The 26,885-nt window shown below is 48.9% G+C and overlaps 1 protein-coding gene and 1 long non-coding RNA gene across 6 annotated transcripts in view; both read left to right on the plus strand.

The window, feature by feature from the left end:
- The window catches only part of LOC127001593 (nuclear receptor-binding protein homolog), a 56,227-nt gene that overhangs the window by 10,526 nt on the left and 18,816 nt on the right, over positions 1 to 26,885 (plus strand). The gene's annotated exons all lie outside the window — the stretch shown is intronic.
- Positions 13,537 to 19,901, plus strand: LOC127001594 (uncharacterized). 5 transcript variants are annotated; one of them, XR_007755341.1, is made up of 5 exons: positions 13,537 to 14,530; positions 14,639 to 14,746; positions 14,801 to 14,908; positions 14,963 to 15,070; positions 15,149 to 19,901. It is a non-coding gene; the product is annotated as an uncharacterized LOC127001594 (long non-coding RNA). The 5 variants fall into 5 exon arrangements; XR_007755345.1 differs by having other exon boundaries at positions 14,963 to 15,016; XR_007755344.1 differs by having other exon boundaries at positions 14,963 to 15,016; positions 15,203 to 19,901.

The following is a 26,885-nucleotide window of genomic DNA, read 5'->3' on the forward strand; positions in this document are numbered from 1 at the left end:
TGCATTCACGGGAAAGAAACTGGATACTTCACAGCACTTTCAGTCCCAGAGTGTAGGCCAATCAATAGACAAGTGGTCCTTATAGCAATCCTATAGAGTTGCAGGAGATCCCAAAGTGTCTCTCAATGCACTGAATCAAATGCCCTCTTGAGACTGACATAGGCTGCAAGCATCCTCAGTTGAAACTCATGTTGGCTTTCTACCAGTATGCAAAGTTCTTGGATATGATCAGTTGTTGACTTATCAGGCATGAACCCAAACTGCTCAGGTCTCTGCAACTTCAGCTGTTGGCTGCAAATCCACATCAACAATAGATAGGCAAGCACCCTGTCTTGCACATTGAGCAGTGTAATTCTACGGTTGTTGCAGTTCTGTCAATCCCCTTTCCTTTCTTGATGGGGATGACCAGCCCTGTCTTTCATTTAGGAAGAATGGTGCCAGATTGTAATACAGCTGTCAAGACCACATGCAACCTGCAGATCATGATGTACCCCCGACTACTGATCTCGCCACTGCCAGGCCTCCTTGTTTCAGAGAGTCCCATAATGTATAATATCCTCAGCCTTCTGAGCTCATTTGATAGGTAGGGTAGTCGGTGATCCTCCGAGAGGCTTGGGACATTCCAGGAGCCCACGCACAGAGCCATCTGCAGGTTAATCCGGGGCCTGATTCTTTGGATGAGCACTGTTTCTGCACCTCCCCAGCCACCCCCACAATATAAATAGGGGCAAGGGGGTCCTTCCTCCTTTGAGATGCAGGTGTCCTCTAGGCTTTACCCTGCACCCATCACTGACTGTACGCTCACCTGGTACGGATGCACTGAGGAAGCCTGCCATTCGGTTGGGCCCCCCAGCAAAACCGGATAGGGGTCGAGGCTTACACAGCGACCCCAACCTCTGTTTCTTGTTCTATTTTTGGCGAGGTGTTTTTTTTGTGGAGGAAGAGGTGCAATCCCTACCCCCAAAGCAACCTAAAACAGGGGGCTGTTCTGACTGCTGACTGTAGGGCAGAGATGCAGCACCACTGAGAGGATAACTCCCTCAATTACCCAAAGAAGGAAGCATGAACAGGAAGAAAAAAAGAAAGAAAAGAAAAGAGAATACCTTGTGGAGGTTGAGGATGCTGCACTTCTCATCCAGACAGACCAGCCCCTTCCCTACGCGATGCACATATTTACTGTACTGTAACAACAGCACCATGTGAAAGGTAACATGGTTGTTTGTTTACCACTGGTGAATCTTCCTTTGACTATCAGCACCTAGCCGCTGAGCTAGACCAAGACTTGGTAGAGGGAGTGTGTGGTTGAACCTCATACTATCATTGGAAGATACTGTATGTATTCTCTGTTTTACTGCTACTTTTTTTTATAACCACACAAGCAGGATAAACCAAACGTCTCAATATGAAGACTGAAGAACAAGACCACTAAAACAATAACAAGATGATCCCCAGTCTGACAGATTTATTAGGTATACAAAATCCAGAAAGAAGAATGATGACATGATTGCAGTCAGTGATGGAGTGGACAGTATTGATAGAGATGATCTGTTTGCATGAGATGGGGAAGCAACAAGAGGACAGACAGATACTTGAAGATACTGGAAAGATATGAAAAAAAGGTCCCACATAGATATATTGAACCTCAGAACAGACTAGGCAAAGACTGTCCAGTTAAAAAAAAAAAAAAGTTTAAAAGCAAAGGGTGACCCATTGAAACAGATGGAATCCCACGAGTTTAAGTTTGTATCCTCTCTATGACAACTATATTAAATGAAGCACTGCAGCATGCATGGGCCAAGGATTAAAAAAGAAAAAAAAAAATCCACCTTCGCCAATAGATAGCTCGCATCCACCACCATTAGCCGTAACAGAATCTAAAGGCGCATGGTCTTTCAGATACGTTAGAAAAAGAAAATCAACGAAAATCCGTCCCTTACGTACTGTATCTTCCTGCGACTCATTGCGGACAAAAGAGAAAAGATGCGTTGGGTAGATGTAATTTTATTTTCTATGATCAGAAAAAATTGCTATTATTAAACCTTTACTCAGTTGTCAAACAAGCAAATATATCTTAATGGATTGTTGTTCAATTTGATAAACACTTTGATATATTTTTATCATATACCTACATACCTGGGATATTGATTGTTTTTTGTACTCATATAAAAGTGTAGTTGTTGAGCAGTCTTACAAACGCACCCTTGTCATTTGAAAGTTTGAAAGTACCGTATCCATCTGTGTAGTTCTATATGAATGCTTCGTCTTGCATTAACTTCATCCTTCGACACACAACACCAGTGATCAGCTGTTCAAGATGATGTAATGGTATACCGTAGCTTCAGGGGTATCTGCTTATTTTTCAGAATATTAATGTCATTATCAGCCACTTTTTGTTGGATTTTGCCGGGTTTTTTTTTTTTTTTTTTTTTTTTTTTCCCTAAACATCCACTTCCATCACGGTGTATGTGGCAGATTTTAAAAATGATGAATTGTTTAAGAACATTACGTGGCCATATTCATTTCTCTTGTAAATATCATGTGCCATTTCGGATGACGAAAAAAAAAAAAACTTGATCAATCAAAATGAAGCTTAACAATGAAGAAACAGGAGCAAGACTTTGGAAATAATTCAGTAAGTAAAAACTTGATATATTATTTAGACTCGATGGATTGTCTGACAGGGTCTGAAAATAATTTGTAAAGTTGGTCACTCATCTGGCAACAGAAGACGCCAGACGCGCTGACACTTCATGCAGATTTTACTCTTTTTATTTCAAAACTATATAAAGAGCACGTTCTTTCGTCTTATCGAGGGGTTATTGGGAACGCGGCGGCGGCAGTAGGAGGCTGATCGTAGGGAGAAACGTGACCCCAGCAGCCGATTCAGGTAGGGGTAGTGTGGGGCGAGAGGCCACCAGCGCAACGTTTGTCTTCGATTACGTCACACCTGCCGCGTGCTGCCCTGGAGCTCCGGGCGCCGCGCAGAGTGCCTGAGAGTCACAGCCGCCCGAGGCAGACAAGGAAGGGAAAAGGGAAAATGCATTAGGCATCAACAAGAGAAAGTGCTGAGTTGATTTCCTTTGCATTAGCAGACACTAAGGGAGATTAGTTTGTGTGAGGTGTAGTTCAGTGCAGGGTAGTGCATGTCTATGGCGTGTCCCCTGCCACCCCCTCCATGTGTGCTGCTCTTATCACAGTAAACTTGTTGGAGTTCTAAGCCGAGTAGGAATGTGGGAACTTCGTGTTACGCATATATATATATATATATATATATATATATATATATATATATATATATATATATATATATATATATATATATATATATATATATATATTAAAGTGAATATGTGCAGGTCATATATACTTGAGCGGATTCTAAATGAATACACAGACATGGTGGGGCCATAATGATTTTGTCCTATGCCTGACTCCCTCTTTCACACCCCTCCCTCCTCCCTCGGCTTGCTCATCACCCAATGTCTGTGTTCGCGTGTATCGTCTTCAGTTGGTTGGTGTTGATACAGCTGTGGTGCACGTCTTTATTTAGTTGTGTTTATGTTTGTGTCGTGTGCGTGTGTCTATGGGAGTTGCGTTAAAGAGGTAGTGCTGACGGGCAGGCGGATATGAACAGGCATTCAGTACACGTGCACTCGGCCCGCCGCCTCTCCACCTCAAATCAATACAGCTCCTGCTTAGGCCACTCAGTCACCGCCTTTATGTAGCGAGGTCGTAGGGGTGGTGATTCCCGGCCGCTGGTCTTATGGTATTTTGGATCTGCGGTCTGCTACCTATCAATGGAACAGTCTAGTGTTGGCAAATGAACTCTGTAGAGACCTGACGTGGTAGGGAAAGTTGTTGCTTGACACCGTGGGAAAACCTCCGTGCAGCATATGGCAAGTGCGGTTGTGTGTGTGCAGGGAGTGGATCTGACGGGCTGGTCGTTGGGTGGGTGGACATGAGAGCGTGGCTCAGCTCCCAGGAGGTGGGCGTGTCACCGGGGCTCCTGCCAAGACGCTTGTTCCAGAAGAGAATAATGCAGGGTAGGCTTCCACTTTCTTGGATTTTTTTTCCCTGTAGCTTTCTCAGTTGAGAGAAATCGCTGCGTGGGGGTTAAATGAAAGCTACACCTTGCCCATATGAGGCCGTAGCGTTTGCCATTGCCTTTATGATACCGCCAGGATTCCCAAACTCATTGTCATCTTGATTTTTATTTGCATCACTTGAAAGAGAATAGGCTAGAGCGGACACGTTAATAACATTTGCGAAGTAAAATAGCATCCCAATATGCGTATTCACTGTCGGCAGTGGATGCCAGAAGCAGTGGATTCATTGCATTTTCCCTTCAATAATGACGCAAGTATAGTTATTATGTGACCTGAGGCACACGGATCTACCGTATCTTACCCTTAGTGATCTCGGCCCACCTGTCAGCTGATTTGACACCCTACACTCCACCCCCACCCTCTTCACACCGCATCGCAACTCATTGTATTGTATTCCTTCATTTTTGTAGATTGTAAATTTTCAACCAATGTGTCGCCAAGGAGTTAAGAAACCATGTATAATTATTATTATTATTTTTATTATTATCTGAAATACATACAAAAATAAATAAAATGCGCGTGTGCAACACCAATTCACACTTTTCGTATCCGCTCGGCGAACGTGACCATGTTTAGACGCACTGGACTGGACTAGCGCAGAATCCAATTTTAATATATTGATTATCGAATAATAAAGTTAGAAGGTCACATTCCCTTGCCTTATCCATAGACACAGCAAACGAGGCCGCGTTCCCTTTACAGGTAGGTGGTGATAGGGTCGGTATTTTTGACACCAAAGGTATATGTATAGTATTCGTTATAAAGATACACTGTGTCCACCATGTTCATGAGCCAGTTCTCTCCTTTTTCCTACCAGAACCTGAATTTATCTTTTTGACCTTTTGTTGTATGTTCTTATATCTGTTTACAGTATAAGTTTTCTCTCTCTCTCTCTCTCTCATCGTCACCTGGTGTCGCATCTGGGCCGTGACCTACCCAGGCCTACCATTTCCTGATAGGAGCAAGAAACTGGGATTAGATTGCTGCTGGGCACGTGACGCAACAGGATGCTAAATAGCCATGGTTGTGACGTCACTGGAGATAGTCTGGAGAGGCCGGGTGGGGGAGGGAACCATTCAAAGCCCAGATAATGAGTCGCCCTGGGAATTGGAGATGTGGAGTCTTTGGAATTTAAATGCTCACAGGTTATTACAGTGACACGGTTATTTCCTTCGTAAGGGCACACGTCTTTAATCAAGCATAACGGTCCGTGGTTTATCGTGAATACTTTCCCATCGGTCGAGCAAGGCATCCAGTATGTTAGGCACAAGGGGGCTGTATCGGCCGACCACTGGTATGACTTCCAAGACCAAGACCACACAATTTGTTTGTTGGTTGGGTCATAACACAGCCGAGGGTGCTAGGGTCTCTCTGCTTCCCGTGTCGCCTAGTCAGCCAGGTGAGACTGCGATTTGGTGTGTTCAAGTGCGAGGAACAATTGGCCGGGAAACGCATTTGGCCCCGCTGACAGTGACGTCGATGTCTCATGTGCCTGCAGTACCCAGCAGCGTGTAGTTGGAAAGCTGACTTATTTTTGTGTGCTTCACCTGCCCTGTGGCGCGTGTGGGTCTGACACTAGCCTGAGTGGGGCGAGGGGTGGGGAGGGGGAGGGCCGGCGTGAATGACGCCAGCACGCCAAGTCAGATTGGTGTTCAGCAGGTGTGGGGCCCCTCCTCTTACCGACTCCTTCTAGCTTTTGAATGCCGCCGCAATGTTGCAACTTTTTCAATAACTTTTTTGAAGTACTTCCACGGACTTTTTTTTTTTTTTGGGGGGGGGGGGGCTGCCTCCTCTGCCGTAGAAATAATTTTAATTTGATTTTATAAGCCTCAAGCTTGTGGAACAAATAATCTGTACTATCTCCAGCATGAAAAGGGTTAGCGTATGCAGCATGCAGGCACTGTGGTGTATGGAGCCTCTCGTGAGGGGGTGATGAGTGAGCAAAATACTTCGAGGCAGACAAAGTTGGGAATCTTCAATTTCTGAGCGAGTAGCAGTGCGATCGATACTCCCCCGCCGCCCCGACTCCGCGTTGTTCCGGACACTTGCCATCGTGCCCACAAGGCCTACACACCGCTCGGCCCAGCGTTGAGAACACTCACCCGGGGGCGGGTGGAGGGAGGGGCAGTGCAAGAGATAGGGGGGAGGAAGGCTGACCAGCAGCGTATTAAGTGTGATCAGCTTTTGCGTGAGAAGGGAGGGAGGGTCCGGAGGGAAGCTAATAATAGAACCTGGTGACAGTTGAAGAGGGGACGTCCTCTGACGGGAAGAAGGGAGGACGCCTGCCCCTCACGCTTATTTTTTATTTATTTATATATTTTTCTTGCTTCACCGCAAGTGTCCCACGGTCCTTCTTGCCCGTGCATGCCATGGTATACGTGAGCATATTTGATTGAACCTTAGAGGTAAAAAGGGTTTTGAATTTGGCATCAGCATCCTAGACCCCTTTGATATTTGATCATGGTCAGTTAGTGGTGATGCTGGCAGTGTCCTGTGAGGTGGTTGACTGCTATGCCTCAGACTAATGATGGGATGGTTGTGATGGTGGGTGTTGAAGGGCTGTGCCTGTCCAGGTTGTTCCCACTCGCCTTAGTAAAGCCGTCAGTGTGAGGTGGTGGGTGTTGAAGGGCTGTGACAGTCTAGGGTTCCCCCCGTAAGGTGAGGTGTCAGCGTGAGGTGTTCTTCTTGTGTTTTGGGTGGCTCTTGTTTACACTACCTCCCGAAGCAAGACCAAGACCAAAACCAAGGGATAAAATACATGCACATATTCCATTTAAAAAAGATATCAACAAAGTACATTCATTAAATTTGAATTGTTTATATTTATACTTCCATAATTATGCATAAAAAGTGTAATTTAGGTTAATTGAAGAGATATTGGACGTCCAAGCGACGCGGAAGATTGGCAACGGTGTTTTCTCGCAAGGCCGCTCCCAGTCTTACTTGAAAGTTGCTTGGAAGTGACTCGCAGCGTTATGTATGATGCAGCACGCCCAAGTAATTCTCCCAACTGTGCGTGACGTCACCATGCCTGGGAAGATATTTGGGATCACAATGTTACACCCCGGCCCTGCCCCTCACGCTTTTTTTTTTTTTTTTTCACCGCAAGTGTCCCACGCTCCTACTTGCCCATGCATGCTATGGTATACGTGAGCAAATTTGAGCACACACACACACACACACACACATAAATAAAAGTTTATTGACCATAAACAAAGAAAAAATACGGATGATTAATTAGCATCGATTTAAAAAAAAGTTAATGTTTACTACACGTAATGAATATCATCAAGAACATATTCAGAAAAAAATATCAACGTCCACCGCACAACTCGCCACCACTCTGGCCTTATCGGTATATTTACGCTTAATCGACTATGCTGTGACGTGGGTATTTGGCAAGACCCCTGGGGGAGGGGGAGTTTAAATTTGGTGGCTGTGATACTGTTGGAGAAGAGCCGCCACTACCATCACCACCACCACCAAGAACAACAACAGCGTCAACAATAATGATGATGGTGGTGGTGGTAGTGGTTGTGGCAGGCACGGGTGCATATTACCCGTCATGTAATGCATCGGCGGCGGCGCGAGGTAAGGGTGGCGAAGTAAGGTTAGGGTGAGCCAGACCAAGCGTTACTACCATAGCATAAGTCTTACCATATCTCACATGAGAAAGTCAGTGAGAAATGAGTACAGGAATATTTAAAAGTAGGAAAGGTTTGTTGTGACACCTGCAGTGCAAAGGGGGATTCGCCCACCCGCGCGTGCATCGCATGTGTGTGTTTGTGTGTGTGTGTGTGTGTGTGCTCCACCAACACCATCATCAGTATCTCCTCCTCCTCCCCTTTATACAAAAGAGTTTAATGACTAAACGAGACCAGTCGGCCATAAAATCAGATATTTACCAACCTTCATCCACCACGTGGGTGCTAAGTTTGTTCCACTCACCCACTACCCGATTTGTAAACAGTGTCTTGCATTTCTTCTTCTGAAAACTAAATGTAAACAGCTTATTCATATTGCTGCGGGTCTTACCTCAATTTTATTTGCATCATCACTTTTTTATAGTAATTATTATTATTATTATTACTATTATTATTATTATTATTATTATTATTATTGTTGTTGTTGTTGTTGTTGTTGTTGTTGTTGTTGTTGTTGTTATTATTGTTATTATTATTGTACCCCCAAAAGGTACCAGTGCGGCAGGCAGTTCTTCATAAAAGAAGAAAAGCGACGGTTTTTCGCTTTCATTACGGTTTCGAAATTTTATACCATCATGTGCCGGAATAGACAATCCATACATACACAAATATTATTTTAATTAGCGAGATTCTTACTTGAAAATTAGGTTGTGTGTGTGTGTGTGTGTGTGTGTGTGTGTGTGTGTGTGTTCTGTCTCTGGATTAGTATCCTTGCTTGTTCAGTGCCATTGGCACACTTATATAAATGCCAGTTCTTGCCCTCCCCCCGCATTTTGCGTCAAACACAGAGGAGCTCTCTACAGAGCGGATTCCCCTGTCCCCATTCTCCTTCACACTTGCACTCCGGCATTGATTGAAAATTTCTGCATTAACTGTGTGTGTGTGTGTGTGTGTGTGTGTGTGTGTGTGTGTGTGTGTGTGTGTGTTTCGTGACTTTCGACTGACAAAAACGGGGATGAAATTAAATTGTTGTGGAGCCATCAGGTGAGCCGCACGTGTAGACTGTTTATAAGGCGAGGGAAGGCAGCAGCCACATGCCCTCCCCTACCCCAGGCCTGGCCGAGGGTGTGAAGCATTAGCGGCGGGCCAACGCAACATTTCCATTGTCCTGATTGCGCCTCTGAAGATTACGCCGAACGACTGCTGGTTGTGTTATCAACTACAGTTGTGGTCTTTAATGATGCCATGTTGTTGATTAGCCGATGACGGGTTTGGGGAGGGAGGGTGGAGGTGATGGGTTGTCCCTCCACCCTTTCGTTCCCTCTGCCGTGGAGGCCGGGCTTGTTGTGCCAACCCGTTTGTTACGAGCTGCCGGACACGATTTTTATCGGTGCTAGGCGAGGGGGATGGGGTGTCGTCAGAGGGCTGGCACACCTCTTCGGCGCCACCCCCGGGACGCCCGTCTGTCGCTGTATATCTGGCGGCGGGGCGACCTGCCCACACCTTGTGTCGAGGCCCCTAGGAACGTGTCCAGGGGCGTGGATGTATGGTCATTGATGCCTCCCAGGGGTAGTTGGTGTGCGGGAGGTGCGGCAACCTTGAGATACGCGCCCGAGCCGTGTGGGAGGGACCTTGAAAGGGAGGGCAAAGGGAGGGGACGAGGCCTTCGATGTATCTTACATAACTTGGCTTCTCGATCCCAGGTTTGCCCGCAGCGGTGTCTGCTGTGAAGCCACTCGGCGATTCCTGGTGTGTTGGCCTTGCTTTAACGCGGGCATCCGTATCGGCTCTTCAACTAACTTATTGTGTATTTGATTCACTTCTAAGTTGAGGTGACTGTATGCCATCACTGCTAAGGGAAAGATCTCCATCTCTCGCTTTGTTCCCCGGACGTCGAACCAGAGTTACGAAACGCGCGCGCTGGTGTGTGTTTATACCTGGTGGCACTGTGGCGCCTAGGAAGTGTCGTTGGCGAAGTAGCAGGTAGCGGCGACAGGCTGACGGGTGGATGGGGGCTCTGGGGTAGCTGTGCCCCCGCGCCGCCGCCTCCACACCTCGTTGTTGTCCACCTGGTGCCCGCGCCGCCAGTCATAACGCAGCTCTTACGTGTTTTAGTTCCTGATTGGTGGAGAGCGGAGGGAGCGGTAAGCTTCGGGTGTTCTCAAGGCCAAGGAGACGTCACCGGAGCCTCTGTAGGATAGGGAGGAAGGTCGTCTGTCTGTCTGCCTGCCTGCCAGCCAGTACTGCCGCGCCGCTCGTGTGTGTGTGTGTGTGTGTGTGTGTGTGTGTGTGTTAACTACCTAATTCTTTCACTTCTTTTTTGGACTTCATTAACCATGTCAGGTGAATCAATGATATATCTTTTAATAATAATAATATACGGTTTATTTAAGCATAGTCAGCTCGAGAGCTGAAAATATACTTAATTATATAGGGAGATCATTCTAAAAATACAACCTTAAAATTAACATAAGAGTAAAGTGTCTGTGTTGAGGATTTTCATATACTTTGTGTGTGTGTGTGTGTGTGTGTGTGCCCAGTTTGTGAATTCCCTTCTACACCAGGGGTGGAGTATGGCCAGGAGGAGGAGGAGGACGGAGGAGTGCCAGTGCGCCTCCCTAGTCAGGCAGGGCCCCGGCAATCAAGGACACCTGCCTATTCGCGGCGCCTCACGCGCTCACACTTTTTTGTTGCACGTGTCCGTGTGTTATAAAGAAAGGGAGAAACTAGACTTGTTCGCAGTCCAAATGTGTAGGACGTAACGGCTTATGCGTCTCTCTCTCTCTCTCTCTCTCTCTCTCTCTCTCTCTCTCTCTCTCTCTCTCTCTCTCTCTCAGGATAAGGTGCTGTGGCGGGATATATGTCTCGGTGTACCACAAAAGCATGCACCTCAGCTCACCATCACCATTATCTTCACCCGCACCATTATCTTCGTCGTTCTGTTACGCCCCCCCCCCCCACCCCCCCGGCTCCAAGCATGCACGCACCACCGATCCTCTCATTCACACGCCAACCCATGGAACGACCTTCTTTGCCCGCCTTCCGGAACTTGATTCGTCGTTTTCCTATACATTTTTATTTTATTTATATCTAGTACACACACACACACACACACACACACACACACACACACACACACACACACACACACACACTCTTCCGTATGATGTACTGGTGTCCCAAAAATAAATTGCTGGTGGCAGGAGGGAGTGCTGGCATGTGTTGTGTTGCCCCTCAGCCACGCCGCCTCATCTGCTGCTGCTGCTTTGGTGGTGGTGGTGGCGTTGGCGGCGGCAGCGACCTTGACACAATGAAGCTTTGGTGCCGCAACGCCCGCCATCCCTATCGCTACAGCCCACCATTTAGGACAGGGACATGGGGCTTTCAGAGCGGCGCTAGTGGTCCTGTTAGTGGGTATAGTAGTTCTTGCGCTCACCCACCCTAACCACCTTTGCCATCGCCGTGGGTGTAGCAACTTTAATACTTTCCCCCTTGAACTCGTTGCTTGCCCGGCCTGATCGACTAACCGGGCCTGCCATGTCCTGCCTCACCTCGGTCGCCAGTGCGTCAGGGAGGTAATGATTATGGGAATGGTGGCGACGGTCGTGGCCTGGCTCAGAATCCCTCCTCCGCGCACACGCCTGTCCCCTTGTCCTGTCTTGTCTCATACCTGTCCCCTTGTTCTGTTCCGTCTTTACCCACGTTCAAAACACTGCCGTAGTAGAGCATCGCGGTGTCTTCAAAAGGGTTTATTTAGTGCAAAGTGCTTGGTTATGTTTTGTTGGGTTGTAATACTCTGAAATTATGCAGTGCCAGTTTCCGACAAGATTCTCTCTCTCTCTCTCTCTCTCTCTCTCTCTCTCTCTCTCTCTCTCTCTCTCTCTCTCTCTCTCGTGTGTCGAAAGCTAACTACATAAACAAGTATCTTCTTCCTCCGCCGAAACGCGTGCGTGACTGCAAATAGGTAAAAAATTATCTCTCTCTCTCTCTCTCTCTCTCTCTCTCTCTCTCTCTCTCTCTCTCTCTCTCTCTCTCTCTCTCGTGTGACGCAAGCTAACTAAATAAACAAGTATCTTCTTCCTACGCCGCACCGCCTGCGTCACTGCAAATAGGTAAAAAAAAATTCTCTCTCTCTCTCTCTCTCTCTCTCTCTCTCTCTCTCTCTCTCTCTCTCTCTCTCTCTCTCTCTTTCACACACACACACACACACACACACACACACACACACACACAGCAATAATTTCATAATCTGTATTTGTCTTAGTCTCACATCCCTTTTTTTTTTATTTTTTTTTTTTTTTAATTTTTTTTTTTTTAATTCTCAACGGAGCAGACGAACGGCACTGGGGGGGTTGGATGGGAGAGAGTTGAGACAGGGTGGATTAGTTGTGTGGCAGGGGGAGGGGGAGGCGGGCACTTCACTGCAGCAGGAAGAAATGGTGGGGAGGGGAGGGGTGGAAGAGGGCAGCAGGGAAGTATCAGACAGGTCAGAAGCAGGAAGGAAGGGTAGGTAGATTAGCACGTTGGCAGGTAAACATATAGGCCAGTGGGCCGGATCGATAATTATACCAATAGCCAAGGGAACGTGGAAGCAGATGGGTGGACATGGAGGAGGGTGGGCAGTGGGTAATACCGTAGGGGGTGGGGGGTGGGGGTGGGGAGGCGTTTATAGACTGCCTAGCATCTATTTTTATCGGCGGAAATAAGCTGCAGCGTGGACAGTGCGTGAGTAATTAGCGTCGTATTTTAAGACATTTCGACGCCCAGGAACACATATTTGACAATGCTTTCGTAGGAGCTGTGGGCATTTCCAAGAGTAGTTGTATGACCCTGGTGGTAGTTTGACCCTTCTTCTGTACCATGAACCTGAAGAGACACTCAATAGAACCCGACTGACCCTCTCTTTAACCTTTAGAAATAGCTGATGTGAGAAGCGAAGTGTCTAACAATACCAACCTAATGAACAGGGTAAGGAAGGAGGGGCTTGTGAGGGGGGCGCTGGGGGTGAGTGCCGGCGGATATGGGTGGGCAAGGTCATGTGTGTGTAGGCGGGCAGGGATGGGCGTCAGGGGGTCATGCAGGTGTCCATCGCAAATAAGCCCCTCAATAATAGATACCTTGACCTTGGGCCGATCGATCACTGCTGTTGTCTCCCTCTCTCCCTCCTTTCTACAGCTACTGGCATCGCTGTGGCCCGTCTCTCTCTCTCTCTCTCTCTCTCTCTCTCTCTCTCTCTCTCTCTCTCTCTCTCTCTCTCTCTCTCTCTCTCCTTGCCTTTGTTCAGTCTTTCCTTTCTTCTACCCCACGCAATCATTCCTCTCGATCTTCCTCCTCTTCCTCCTCCTCTCATCTATCCTCCCCCCTCCCCCCCTCACTCCCTCCTCTCCTCTGGCCGCCTTGCTTGTAGTAGTTGTCTGCGTCTACTCATTAATTTGGTCACACTCAGGGTTGGTCAGCGTGCGTGCGTGTGTGCGTGCTTGCTTGCTTAGATGGTTGCCTGTGTGAAGATATACTGGTAATTGCTGACCTGACCTCGACTGCCTAACTACGGTCTATCATCTCGCCAGGTTACACACACACATACACACACACACACACACACAGAAGCACGGACACACGCACGCACCCCAAGGCCAGCAGTCTCAGGGTTATCATCTTGTTTACTGCCAACACTCCAGCAGTATGAGGCTGGGATGCGAAGTAAGTGCTCGGAGGGGGCGACGCAGCTGGTGTGTATGTGTGTGTGTGTCTGTCTGTCTGTCTGTCTGTCTCTCTCTCTCACACACACACACACACACACACACACACACACACACACATGGTCACCAAGGGACGTCTGTGTTTCCCCAGTTGTTGTTGTTGGTATTCAAGGCCAATAGTATGGTGGTTGTGGCGGGTGTGGCGTGGTGGTCTTAGACATGTATGACCTGAAGGGGAGGGGAATCTTGGGCATGACTTGAGGTCGAAACTATTCCCACTTCTGTCTTCTAAACTTCTAAAGGCAGCCCCCCCCCCCCTCTCCCCTCTCCTGCTGCTGCTGTTCTCGGTAGTGGAGGCTTCATGCGAGGCTCATCAACAGCAGCAAGCAGTGTGTGTGTGTGTGTGTGTGAAGGGGCGCTGCAAGTGAGGCCTCTGATAGTGTCGGCGCGAATTATGAAACTGCTTCTCGTTATTGGCGCGTGTGAGTGTGCGAAGTGACGTGGAGGCAAGCAGGGAGACAGGCAGGCAGGGAAGCAAGCACGGAAAAAAAAACATGTCTTACTGAGGTGGAAAGATGACGAGGTAGGTAAAAGGAGATGGAAGGGTAATGAAGGCGAGGAGTGGCGAGGGAGTAGACCAAGAGGGAAGGACGAAAGGTTACGGGTTGCGGTAAAGGAGGGTGAAACGTGATAATGGATGCAAGGGAAAGGAAAGAGGAGACGTGTGGAGGGAGAGAGAAGGAGGACAAGGAAACATGTAACACTGGAGGCAGGCAGAGTAGGGCGGATAAAACGAGAGGGGGGCGGGAAAATGGAAACGTAGGAGGGAGATAAGGGAGAAGAATGAGAGAGAAGGGAGGGTAAGATAACTGAAAATAGGAATATATATGAAGACTGAGCGAAGGGTAGAGGGATGGGGACAAGGAAAGCAAGGGAAAAATGTATATAGCTTAGGAGTTTGAGAACGGGAAGAGGGAAGGGGACAAGGAAAGCAAGGGAAAGGAAATATGTTGGTAGCTAAAGTGTTTGAGAAAGGGAAGAAAGAAAGAGTCAAAGAAAGGAAGGGAAAAGAATGATGTAGGTAGCTTTTAAGTGTTTGAGAAAGGGAAGAAATGAAGGGACAAGAATGATGTAGGTAGCTTTTAAGTGTTTGAGAAAGGGAAGAAATGAAGGGACAAGAATGATGTAGGTAGCTTTTAAGTGTTTGAGAAAGGGAAGAAAGGAAGGGACAAGAATGATGTAGGTAGCTTTTAAGTGTTTGAGAAAGGGAAGAAAGGAAGGGACAAGAATGATGTAGGTAGCTTTTAAGTGTTTGAGAAAGGGAAGAAATGAAGGGACAAGAATGATGTAGGTAGCTTTTAAGTGTTTGAGAAAGGGAAGAAAGGAAGGGACAAGAATGATGTAGGTAGCTTTTAAGTGTTTGAGAAAGGGAAGAAAGGAAGGGACAAGAATGATGTAGGTAGCTTTTAAGTGTTTGAGAAAGGGAAGAAATGAAGGGACAAGAATGATGTAGGTAGCTTTTAAGTGTTTGAGAAAGGGAAGAAAGGAAGGGACAAGAATGATGTAGGTAGCTTTTAAGTGTTTGAGAAAGGGAAGAAATGAAGGGAAAAGAATGATGTAGGTAGCTTTTAAGTGTTTGAGAAAGGGAAGAAATGAAGGGAAAAGAATGATGGAAGAAAGGAAGGGAAAAGTGATGTAGGTAGCTTTTAAGTGTTTGAGAAAGGGAAGAAAGGAAGGGAAAAGAATGATGTAGGTAGCTTTTAAGTGTTTGAGGAAGTGAAGAAAGAAAGCGACAAAGGAAGGAAGGGAAAGATGTATGTAGGAAAGTAAAGGGAAGGGAAGATAAATGTGTAGATGGTAACAAAAAAAAAAAAAATAGGGAATAGATACGAAGGGGAGAAGAGGAGAGGGGACAAAGAAAGTAAGGGAAAGAAATGGTGCAGGTGGCGGAGTTAAGGGAAGGGAAGAAAACGTGTAGAATGATAACAAAAACAACAACGAAAAAAAAACCGGGAATACATATGGAGGGAGAGAGGAGGAGGAGGTATCGAGAAGGGAGGAACGATAGGGGAAGGCGAGGTATACATGTGTCTCGAAGGGTTGATACGCGACATATTATCAGTCAACAGGGCCCCCTATCTCACCTGTGACCTTGTGTATATACCTGGGCGGCGGCCTTGGGAATAGCCGCCGTCTCACCCTTTGCCTCACCCCCACCCTCCTTTCTTCCTCCCTCGTAAACCCCCCCACCCCCCCTTCCTCCCTCATCCCGCCCTTACTCCGTCCGCCCCTCTCATTCATCATTATCGCTGCCCACGTAACTTTTCTTATCCCGCATCTCTCTCTCTCTGCCGTCGTTCCCTTCATTCGCTTCCTGTTTGTGTGGTTTTGTCATTGTCTGCGTCTTCGTTTCGGTCCGTTTGTCGTTCCGCCTTTTCCCTCCACCTCTTCCGCCATCGCCATCACCTCCTCACCCTCATCGTCGTCCTTCGTAGGTCCACCCGTCTCGTCTGTGTTGGTGGCGGGTCGAGGAGAAGGTAGACGGGTTATTGCTGATGTGTAGAGGGCGAGGGAGGGGGGAGGATATGATGAGGAAAGGAGAATAGAAAGAATGGAGTGGGAGAAGGTAGACGGGTTGTTGCTGATGTGTAGAGGGCGAGGGAGGGGGAAGGATATGATGAGGAAAGGAGAGTAGAAAGAATGGAGTGGGAGAAGGTAGACGGGTTGTTGCTGATGTGTAGAGGGCGAGGGAGGGGGAAGGATATGATGAGGAAAGGAGAGTAGAAAGAATGGAGTGGGAGAAGGTAGACGGGTTGTTGCTGATGTATAGAGGGCGATGGAGGGGGAGGATATGATGAGGAAAGTACTAGAAAGAATGAAGGGAATGGCGTCGTGGCTGGTGCTGCCGGCGAGGAAAGGTAAGACGGAGAGATGCTGCTGATAACGGACGAGACGGAGGAGGAAGAGGAAGAGGAGAGGGAGGCGAAGATGAGTGGTGGAGATGACCCCAGGGCGACATTGCTGGGACGGTGACCAGTGGATGGGGGGGACTGGGGTCGGGGTTAGGGTACAGGAGGGAGGCGTCCGTCTGTGTTACTCGCTTACATGGGATGGCTGGAGTGTGTGTGTGTGTGTGTGTGTGTGTGTGTGTGTGATTCATGGGTGTGTTTTGGGGTGACAAGTGGTGTTGCCGTGTTACGAAAAAAAAATGGTTGTAGTGGAGGACGAGTTGGATGCGTGTGGAGTGGTTGTGGTGGTGGTGATGGTGGTGACGTGGTGGTGGTGATGGTGGTGCACGTGGTCTTGTTACGGTATTGGTGGTGGTGGTGGTGATGGTGGTGGATAAGTGGACGCCGTATAATTATTAACAGCATATTAGTGATGATTTTAACTAAATATCCTTGATGGTGTGGGTATTATGGCGACGCTGGGTAGTAGAGGGGAGAGGTGGGGCGGTGAGGGCGGGAGGAAGGGAGGGTCTGCCGTCTGCCGTGTTATATCTTGCACAAGGAAGAGGAAGGGAGACAGGTCTGAGCCGCACTCCCTCCTTCCTTCCCTCCAGCCCGCCACCTCACCACCCTCGCCCTCTCCTCCTGGAACCGGCCTCGGGGACTGCCTCGGAGACTCTTGATGCAAACGATTCCAGTGAAGTTATAAATGAGTGGCGTTCATTAAGAGGTAATGAGCACCAGCCTCCACCAGTCTGCCACCAGCGTTACCAAGTTATCGTACTCAGCCACTCAGCATATCGTATTTTCCGGTTTCTGACTCACAACCATCGCAAACAAACACCAGTATGTAACGCTTTTAACGATAACTTTAACTGGAATCTCGTTATTTGTCTGGGTACGAGAGTTTCGGGCCCTGGAACTGATAATTGCGATGTTCCGAGTACGATAATATGGTAACACTGTCTGACGCCCCTCCGCCCCCGTCTGCCCTCTCCCTCACACCTCACCCGTTCACCCGTAACTGATTTGGAGGGTGGGAGGCTCTCGGGTTCCTCCATATACTCTGTCTTTCCTTCCTCCTCTACTTTCCATCTTTCCCTCAGTCTGCCACACTTTCCGGCCTGTCTGACGCCCTTTCACCCCCGTCTGCCATCTCCTTCACCCTTTCACCCACTGCTTGGGGGGGGGGGGGTCTCACTAGTTCCTCCACACAATCTTTCCTTCCTCCTCCACTTTTCATTTTTCCTCAGTCAGTCACCCTTCGCCACCTGTCTGCCCGCTCCCTCACACTTCACCCGCTCACCCGTCACTGATTGGGGCGCCTCGAGAGTTCCTCCACACATTTATCCTTCCTTCCTCATCCCTTCATCTTCCTTCAGTCTGCCCGCTCCCTCACACCTCACCAATCACCCGTCACTGCCTGGGGTGCCTCTCGAGCTTCTCAATCCACTTTCTTTCATTTCTTCTCTCCTTTCTCTCCTTCCTCCTCAACTTTTCATCCTTCCTTAGTCTGGCACCCATTCCCCTTGTCTGCCCTTTCCCTCACGCCTCACCCGCTCACCCGTTCACTGCTTGGGGTGTTTCACGAGCTTCTCAGTCCACTTTCCTTCCTCCTTTACTTTTCATCCTCCCTTCTTGTGGATTCTCTGCAGACCGTCACTCTTGGGCAAGACACACAGCACATGCGTCCTTGGGAGAGACGAAGGACCATGACTTTGATAGCATCCGACACACACACACACACACACACACACACACACACCAGTTTTTAATAACTTCCTAACTTCATCTGCAACAAGACCACATTTCACCCAATCATTTCCCTGCGCACGCCCTCCCAGCCCCTCCGTGCTTTGTGCCACCTCTGCATTTTTCCTCCACGATGGGGTGTGCCCTTATTTCCATTCTGCAAGTGCTCGCCTCGTCTCGGTGGCCGGGCTCTGGAAGTAAGTGGGCGGAGCTCCGGGCCGGGCCGTCTGACGTAAGAATATACAAAGCCTTGGAATGTGTGAGGCGGCGTGACGGGCTGACGTAATGCTGTTGGCTGAAGGGGAGAGAGAGAGAGAGAGAGAGGAGGATGGAGGTGGTGTAGCAGGATGATACGGGGAGTGGAGAGGAAGGCTGATGGAGAGGTCTGTGAAGGGGGCGGGGCGGGGTTTAATAGATAGGCCGCACTGTGAATGTGAATCAGGCGAGACGGGCGACTTATGAATGCCTTAATCGCCTGAATGCCATCGCCCTATTGAACCAAGAACCTGAAATGTGGTGAATGGAGTCTGCAGAGGGTAATGAGCTTGGTGGGGGTGGAGTGGCTGTAAGAGGAGGAGGAGGAGGAGGGGGGGGAAGGGATTGAGAGATGAACTCCTTTTCATTTCCACGCTCCTTCGTCATGTCAAGTCACAGCAGGATATTATAAAGCGTTTTTTTTATTTTTTTATTTACAAGGAATATCGTCGTTCTTGTGTGTGCAGGGCAAGTCGTGGTGTGTGGAGCAGCGTTGCCAGATCATCATACTCAGAACATTTTATTTATCAGTTTCAGACCCCAAAACTTTCGTACCCACACAAGCAACGATATACGATTAACCTGGTAGCAGCTGGGATCATGTTTCTTAATGGTCCCTCTAAGCTAGAAAAATGAGAAAAAATCACTCCTCACACAAACCATTTCATAATATATATCAATGCATTTGTGAACAGTTTATATATCATCATATCATAACACAAATTTGGCCCGTCGCTGCTACACGGTTAAGGTTATTGTGAAACCCGTTACTTTTTTTTCAATAGTTTTGGGTAAGAAACATTGCATTGATCAGTTTTAGGCCTCAAACTGTCTTATACCCACAAAAACAACGATATTCAAGAAAGTTATCGTTAAAACCGTTAATTATTGTTCTTGTTGATTTTTGCAATAGCCGAGTAAGAAACCAGAAAGTTCAGTATCATAGGTACGATAATTAGGTAGCAATTCTTTGGGAGCTTCTTTTTTTTTCATTTTTTGTCCTTGAGCTCTTACCTTTACTGTGGGATAAAAAAGAGTTGGTGTGAGGCGCCCATCAGAGCCACGCATCATCGGCCGCAGCCTTGCGACCTCCGACGTGACGCGCATCCGTGAGGGGAGGCCAGGGAGGGGTTGTCTCGGTGGGAGGAGCCGGGGAGGGTGAGACACTGGGAGGCAAGCGTCAGTGTGTATGAGGAAGGGGGGCAGTGATGGGGATCAGTGGGTCAGGATGGGTATACCTGCAGTAGGCGGTGGGTCAGGGGCAGTGGGTCAGGAGGGAAGGGTGGGGGTAGGTACATGCTGGGCACTGCAGGGAGGGGGTGACCTTGACCCAGTGGTGACGAGTAGCGGCGGCCAGTCTCCACCACCGCTTCCGCCGCCGCTTCCCGCAGATACTGGTGACTGACCCCCGGCTTCCCCCACCTCGTCCCCGCCCCCCCTTGTGGTGCCGATGAGTAGCGGGATGCTGCTGCTGCCGCCTGACCCACACACACACACACACACATTCTCTCTCTCTCTCTCTCTCTCTCTCTCTCTCTCTCTCTCTCTCTCTCTCTCTCTCTCTCTCTCTCTGTGCACCATGCTTCCCTCAGTGTTCCATATTTAGCACTACAACCGCTGGTCCACTCGCGTACCTTGTTACCTTTGTGGCACCTGTACTTATCCCTCCTTGGCACTTGCAACTCCCCCTGGCGCCTGTTACTCCCTCTCACATCTGCACCTCCCCTTGGCACACCTGTACTTCCCCCATGGCACCTGATACTCCCCTCAGTCAATGTTCATCCCCATACACCTCTTAACCTCCCTCACCCCTTGGCACATGTTAACTCCCCTTTGTAAATGTATACATCTTGCACCACTTACTTCACCCTGGCATCTCTATCTCCCCCATAGCACTTGTAACTCCTCTTAGTAAATATATACATACCTTTGCACCTCTTATTTCTCCGTGGCACCTCTCTCCCCCCCTCCCCCGCAACACCTGTCCTTCCCATTGTCACGTATTACTTGCGGCCCCTGTAGCCCATAGTTTATGTTCCGGCGAGGACAGGTGGGCGGGGCAGGTGCTGGTGAGGTGGCAGCCGCTGTTGAGGCAGGGAGGGAGGGGGGTTAGGGGAGAAGGGTTGTCCTGGTTTGGCCTACTTGGCTCCCCGCCCGCCATGCACCTCCCTTCCCCTCTCCCCGCTCCCTCGCCTCATTTCTTCACCTCAAGGCGACACACTTAATCACAAACAGTTCACCACAGGAACCGTGTGCCACATTTACTCTTGCACCTGACGATCACTCTCGCAAGGGTTCTCATGCGCTGTCCTGTGCCCCTTCCCTTCCCCCTGTCTCCTCCCCTCCCCCTCGTCCCTCTCGTGGTTGAGTGAGTTAGGGCCTGTGGATGAGGGTACTCGTGGTGACAGGTGAGGGCTTACCTGTAACGGTGAAGGTCTCGGGGGGAGGGGGAGGAGCCGATATCTGCGGTCTCCTGAAGAAGAAAAAAGTTATATATTCTATTTATTCCACAATGAACCCGAAATAGATATGAAAAGGTCATCAGGTGTTAAGTAACGGTCTTCTGAAGGACGTAGTGTGTGTGTGTGTGTGTGTGTGTGCAGCAAACTACTGCATAATAGTGACGCATGTGTAGGTCTCGTAGTCTCTTTGGTTACTGCTGTGATGGTAGTGGTGGTGGTGGTTGCGGCGTTCATGCACGATGGACTTCATTGTAGTCGACCTCGTCTGCCTCCTGTCTAGCCACTTTTTTTTTCGTGTTTTTTCGAAGGTAATAGGTTACTCATTCTTCTCCTTGGTGTTTGTAAAGTGAATGATTAATTTGGAAGGGGAGAGTGTTGGTTTTCGTAGGGCGGGCTACGTAGCGGCGGTGGCGGGGGCGAGGGAGAGCAGTGCCGAGTCCTCTGTGCTGGTCCTGTGTGTCTGAACGTTTGCTTTCCATCCCGCCGCCACTTCTCTTCCGTATCGACCCGTTCCGAGGCATCCCGTTCACTCGTGTACTGCTGCCCTCTAGGGTCGCGCTGCTAGTTTTCCTTTTGAACCAGATTCTTATGTTTGTCTACGTCCTTCCTATGTTCCCCTCACCTCTCGCTCCATCCCTTCATCAGTCTGGTGAGGCTCTCCCCATCCCTCCGAGGGGCAGCACCTCTAGGCTCCAGCATGAAGGAGGGGTGTCGTGGCTCGTAATACAGAATGAAGTATTTTGTCCTTGTGGCGCAGGTGTGTTAAATTTAGCCTGGCACACATTACCCTCATTTTAGATTAGCTTTCTTGCGGCCTCGGGGCCATGTTATGGGTGGTGGGCCGTTCATTATTAATAAGCATACTTCTCAAGATCCATTTCGTTTTGGGTTGTCAAGACGTCATATGCACACAGCGTGACATGTTCGTATAGCAGAACAAAATTTGGGTCTGATTTAATGCAGTGGAGTAATGCACCTGCCGGAGGAAGGACACGTAAGGATGACGGCACTCCGGCCATCTCAGCAAACTAAGCTGCTTATACTCACCTCCTCAGGAAAGATGCCACAGGGCTGCTCATCAACTAGTTAATTCCAAAAGTGTAATGTCACGGAGGTGGGTGTGCAGCCCCTCCAAGACCCGCTCAGATCGCCATACTCCCTGGCGACCCCCGAGTGCCCTCAACACACTTTGCTTACAGCCATAATTAGCGTCATGAGTGGATCGGGCAAGCAACACACTGTGCAGTTGTTCATTTATCTTTCGAGATTGTTGAAACTGGGTATTTATTGTAAAACAAGATTTGGTGACATTTCACAATTAACGTGCCGGAGTGAGTGTGTGTGGGGGGGAGGGGGGGGTCGTTCCCCATCGCCGCAGCCTCACAGGTCAGGGGAGACAGGAGTAGTCAGCCCGTGCTCCTCGCCTCTGTTTTCGCCGCCTGAGATGAGTGATGGCGCAGGTCTACGTTGGCGTGGCGTGGGGGAGGTGAACATAATAGGAGTCTGACCTCTTCCTTAATCTCTTGCCAGATGAAAAAAATCAGCGTGACGTCATAGACGGAGTGTCACTAACCCTGTCGAGAAAATAGGGTAACATTGGCTTAACTGGCCGTGACTACTACAAACTTATTTTTTGAAAGCAAAGTCGTCTGTCATGTGTGAAGATTGAGTCTAATATAATAGAGTATTCGGGGAGATATGAAAGGAGGGGCACTATGCCCAGATTGTGCGAAGTGTGTGTCCACCACTTGACAACGGCTGGCTCCTAACACCAAACAGCCAAGGGTGCGTCTCCCCTTACCCCTTGCTCCAGGTAGTGTTTGTAGGTGCAACGATCCGTGCGGGCAGGGCATAGGGTACTGACCCTCACCAACCCTACCACACATCAATGGCGGTGTGCGCTTTGGATATTTCATGGCCAATGAAAGCGAATAGATAGAACGCTCCAGCTCCCCACTCGGTACGTTTCGGTTATTGATGACGCAAGTGAGCATCCATCCAGCTCACTCTTTACAGCCCGAGCGAACACTTTTGAAATGGAATCGAAAGCGAAGTTATAGCAATAAATCACCTCCCCGCATCGTATTCCACCACCTGATACCACTCATGATACGTTCGTTCGTTTCCTCTCGAGACTGCCTCGTTCCTTTGTGACAAATGCTTGGAAAATTATGAAAAAGCGTCCATTCGCACATAAAATAAAGCGGCACACTCAATATTTAGCTAATTTTGTCTCGTGTCAGGATTATCCGAGAGCTGCTCTCCACTCCCTGCCTCCACATCCCCTGCAGGCGGGGACCGGAGCACGGGGCCAGCAGCTCCGACCTTGGGTCTGGCGTGGCACCGATGACACCTGCCTGCATTGTTAGGGGGCTCGAGGGAGAATGGCTCAGTGGCAAGTAGTAGATCCTTGGGTTTCTTGTACTGTTACCCTGGTGTGCTGGTGTGTTGGCTTACTAGTGTGGCTACTTTGCCATCCTCCTGACCAGGGAGTGCGTCCCTGGAAGCAGTGGGGACTTGGGGTCATGGCCATTGAGTGACGCGGACGGCTCAGGGTCGTCCGTGACGCCGGCACACTTTTGAATTTCCTGAATCAGAGCTATTCTCGGGAGACGTGAGCACCTGCCCCCTCCCCGGCTCCATCTGCCTAGGCCAAGGAGGGGACCGTCAGAGGTGTGTGTGTGTGTGTGTGTGTGTGTGTGTGTGTGTGTGTGTTGTGGTCTGCAGTGTTGCATTAGTCGTTGTATACTTGGTGTAGGGTCTGATGTGAGTTGTTGTTGTACATAGAAGCCGGTGGAGGGTATGCTGTGTTGTATATCCCATGAGCTGCACTTGGTGTGGTGTGGGGGGGGTGTTGTGTATGCGGTGTGCGGGGTTTGTGCTGTGCTGTTGTGTGTCTTGAGGAGAGGTGTGGTATGTTGGGGGTGTTGTAGTGGACAGTGGGAGATGCCTGGTGTGCTGTGTTGTGGCATGTATTGAGTGATGTGTGGGGAGGGGAAAAAGGGGGGACTCGTGGTAGTGTTTCATATGGCTGACTGGGTTGGCTGCGGTGTGTACGTACGTGATGTGGTGTGTGGTCTGCAGTGTGTCTGGTGTGGCTGCCAACACGTAGTGACTTGATGTGACTCTCCAAATGTGTGGATGTCACCTCCAGCCTCCACATTCTTGCCTTTTTATGCACCACTTTTATACCCACTTTAACATCAATCAGGGTTCCTTTGATGTGTGGATGTGCTCGTGATTTAGAGGACTTCAGAAGATATTACTGAGCGACGATAATTATGTGTGAGGCTCCAGATAATCACCTGATCAAATATTGCACTGAAGAGACATTGAAACCATTTGAAGCACACTCCATGTCGTGCAGTGATGGTGGTGGTGCTGCTGCGCCACCAAAGTATTTAGTCTCATTGTGTGTGTGTGTGTGTGTGTGTGTGTGTGTGTAAATGTATCCTTGAAAGTGATGGACACGGACATTGAGGACAGCGGTTGTCTGTCGTGTTCTGGGAGAGGGGGAAGGAGAGGAGGCTGAGAAAGGATGCAGCCGGTTGGAGGGTGTGCGGGGCGGGATGCAGGTGGGGGCTGAGGCTGAGGGCGCACTGGAGCTGTGGAGGGCCAGGGGTGCGTGGGTGCAGGTGTCCGGGGTTTGTTCAGTGGTTAGGGAGTAATTTAGCAGCAGGGTCGTTTTATGTGTTGGTTTAGGATGGGAATCAAGATGTATTGGGGGACTTGAAGTTCAGTGTATGGGTGGAGTGAGCCCACGCAAGGCCGTGGGCCTTCGCATTTTTTCGTAATTTTTTACGTACTTTTCCGCACTTTTTACGCACTTTACTTATTGTTTACTCACTTCAAGTAAATTTTCACGTGCTTTTCCACGCACTTTTTCCGCAGTTCTTTACACACATTGCCTCTGATCCCCGTCAACGCGCTTTTTTCCTCCCATCCCCCCAAAGAAGAAGAGAGAAACTGATTGAAAATATTTGGAAGATATATTTTGGAGGCCTGTTGTTATTATTAGACTTCAGAACCAAATTATATGCTTCGTGGCGATTATTCACGCTGAAATATTTGCCATTTAAGGGCAATTTTTTTAACGTAAAGTTTTGAGCGTGGATTGCTTGATATATTTGTACTGTTTTTTACCTGTTGTAAATTATGCCGATGTCATCCACATGACAGTTATTATGGCGGCCTCCTGCTGTAACTTTGCAGCACAGGAGTGGGCCATCCTTTTTTCTGACAGTTTTTGAGAGGTCGCATTCCCCGCCTCTCTCTGGATGATAGTCTCGAAAAATCAGTTGAAGTAGCCTGACCTGACCTAATCCAAACCAATTTGAATAAATGTGTAGTCAAATGTCGCCCATAAATAGCATCATAAAATAGTACCCCAAACAGGCACCCGCTCTACAGCCGCTCTCAAAAACGAGCAGCACTGGCGACTCCTGAGTAAACAGTACAAAAAAAAAAAAATACAATTTGGATGTTACACACCAGACGTCTCACGACGCTGCTAAGTAAACATGAAAAGTTCAAAGTATCTGAATTTCGTGAGTGACTTAACGAAGTAATTCCTCGTTCCCTACCAAGGAATGTATGACGGTGGTCTCCCGGCTGACTCATGGATGGCCGACACTTTTACGGGTGTTGGTTTGATCAGCGCCTGTCTGTGCTGCTGGTGGGATATCACTGACTTGCTCAACGTTTTAGGGTAAAGTTGGTGGCATACGCTAAGCCTCTTTTAGGTTCGATACTCATCTGTCGCGTGTTCCCTGAGCTTGTGGTGCGTAAGAACCTCCTAACCCGGGTCAGGGCAAGGGGGACATCCGGGATACCATGAGTGCTTCCAGTGGGTGCTGTAGGAGGTATTTTGCTTCCCAGAGGGACAGACCGTACCGTTCAGATGAAATCCGATAACCCTGATGATGAATGGAGGCCATCTTCTAGATGAAATTTGGACAATTGCTGTCGATGCGTATTCGTTATATTACGCTGTTAGATTATATGTATATAATTTCTACATGATCTGGATGATCAGATCTCCAGTATTGTTGTAGACTAACTTGTAAATTTTTGTCACTTTATTATTAAGACGCCAATGTGCAGGTGTGTGTGTTCACGGTGCTTGTTTGGTGTGCCAAGTCCACTTCCCCCCCTTAAGGGCGTCCAGGCCGTGTGGGCGTGTGGGCAGGTCATTGTGTGCGGCGCGGTAGTCACCTGACTGGTGGGTTGCCTAACGCGCCACGCCGCGTCACTCAGTAGGGCATCATCACGCCGGACGACCTTCAGCGGGATCCACCGTCGTCAAAATTGAGGAAGTGGCACTCAGGCCTGGTTGAGACTACTGCGCATCTGCGGCGTCGGCGGTGTAGCGACCAGTTCTCGGGCAGTCTTCACGTAAATGGGAATGTGCGTGTGGATGTATCGTGTTGTAGCATTTGTTCTACTGGCTTATACATGTGACGCGTCCGACCGTTATTACGACAAGCCTCTCCGAGCAAACGGGCTCCGCTTGCCCTGTATGCTGTACGAGTAAATAACGTGGACACACACCCACACACACACCCACACACACACCCACCTTGTCCTCCCTACCCTCCACGCTCACATTCCACCCTGCGGTGTGGTGCCAATATTTTGAATAAAACCTTTCTTGCTCTGAGTAGCGGCGACTCGTCCCTCGCGTGTTTTAGTGTTGGAGTGGGTCACCTATCCAGCCCATGGCCACACCGGACCTGGCCCAAGCGGCGGGGAGCTTCAACACGGTAGCGGGTGTATGAATATGAACCTGAACCCCAGACGCGCCAGGAGGTAGCATGTCAAGCGCCCGCGGAACATGAGAATGTGTGAGGCGTTTCCGCCCCGCCCGCCAGGCCACTCACTCTCGGGAAAAAGAGGCGGGACCGGGCATGCCTCCACACCCTCATGCATCGGGACCGTGTGTGTGTGTGTGTGTGTGTGATGAGAGAGAGAGAAACAAAGCTTCATATTTTTTATTCATCCGTTTTTTTATTATTACTTT

Source organism: Eriocheir sinensis, chromosome 21 (genome assembly GCF_024679095.1).
Source record: "Eriocheir sinensis breed Jianghai 21 chromosome 21, ASM2467909v1, whole genome shotgun sequence".
NCBI classification, from domain to species: domain Eukaryota; kingdom Metazoa; phylum Arthropoda; class Malacostraca; order Decapoda; family Varunidae; genus Eriocheir; species Eriocheir sinensis.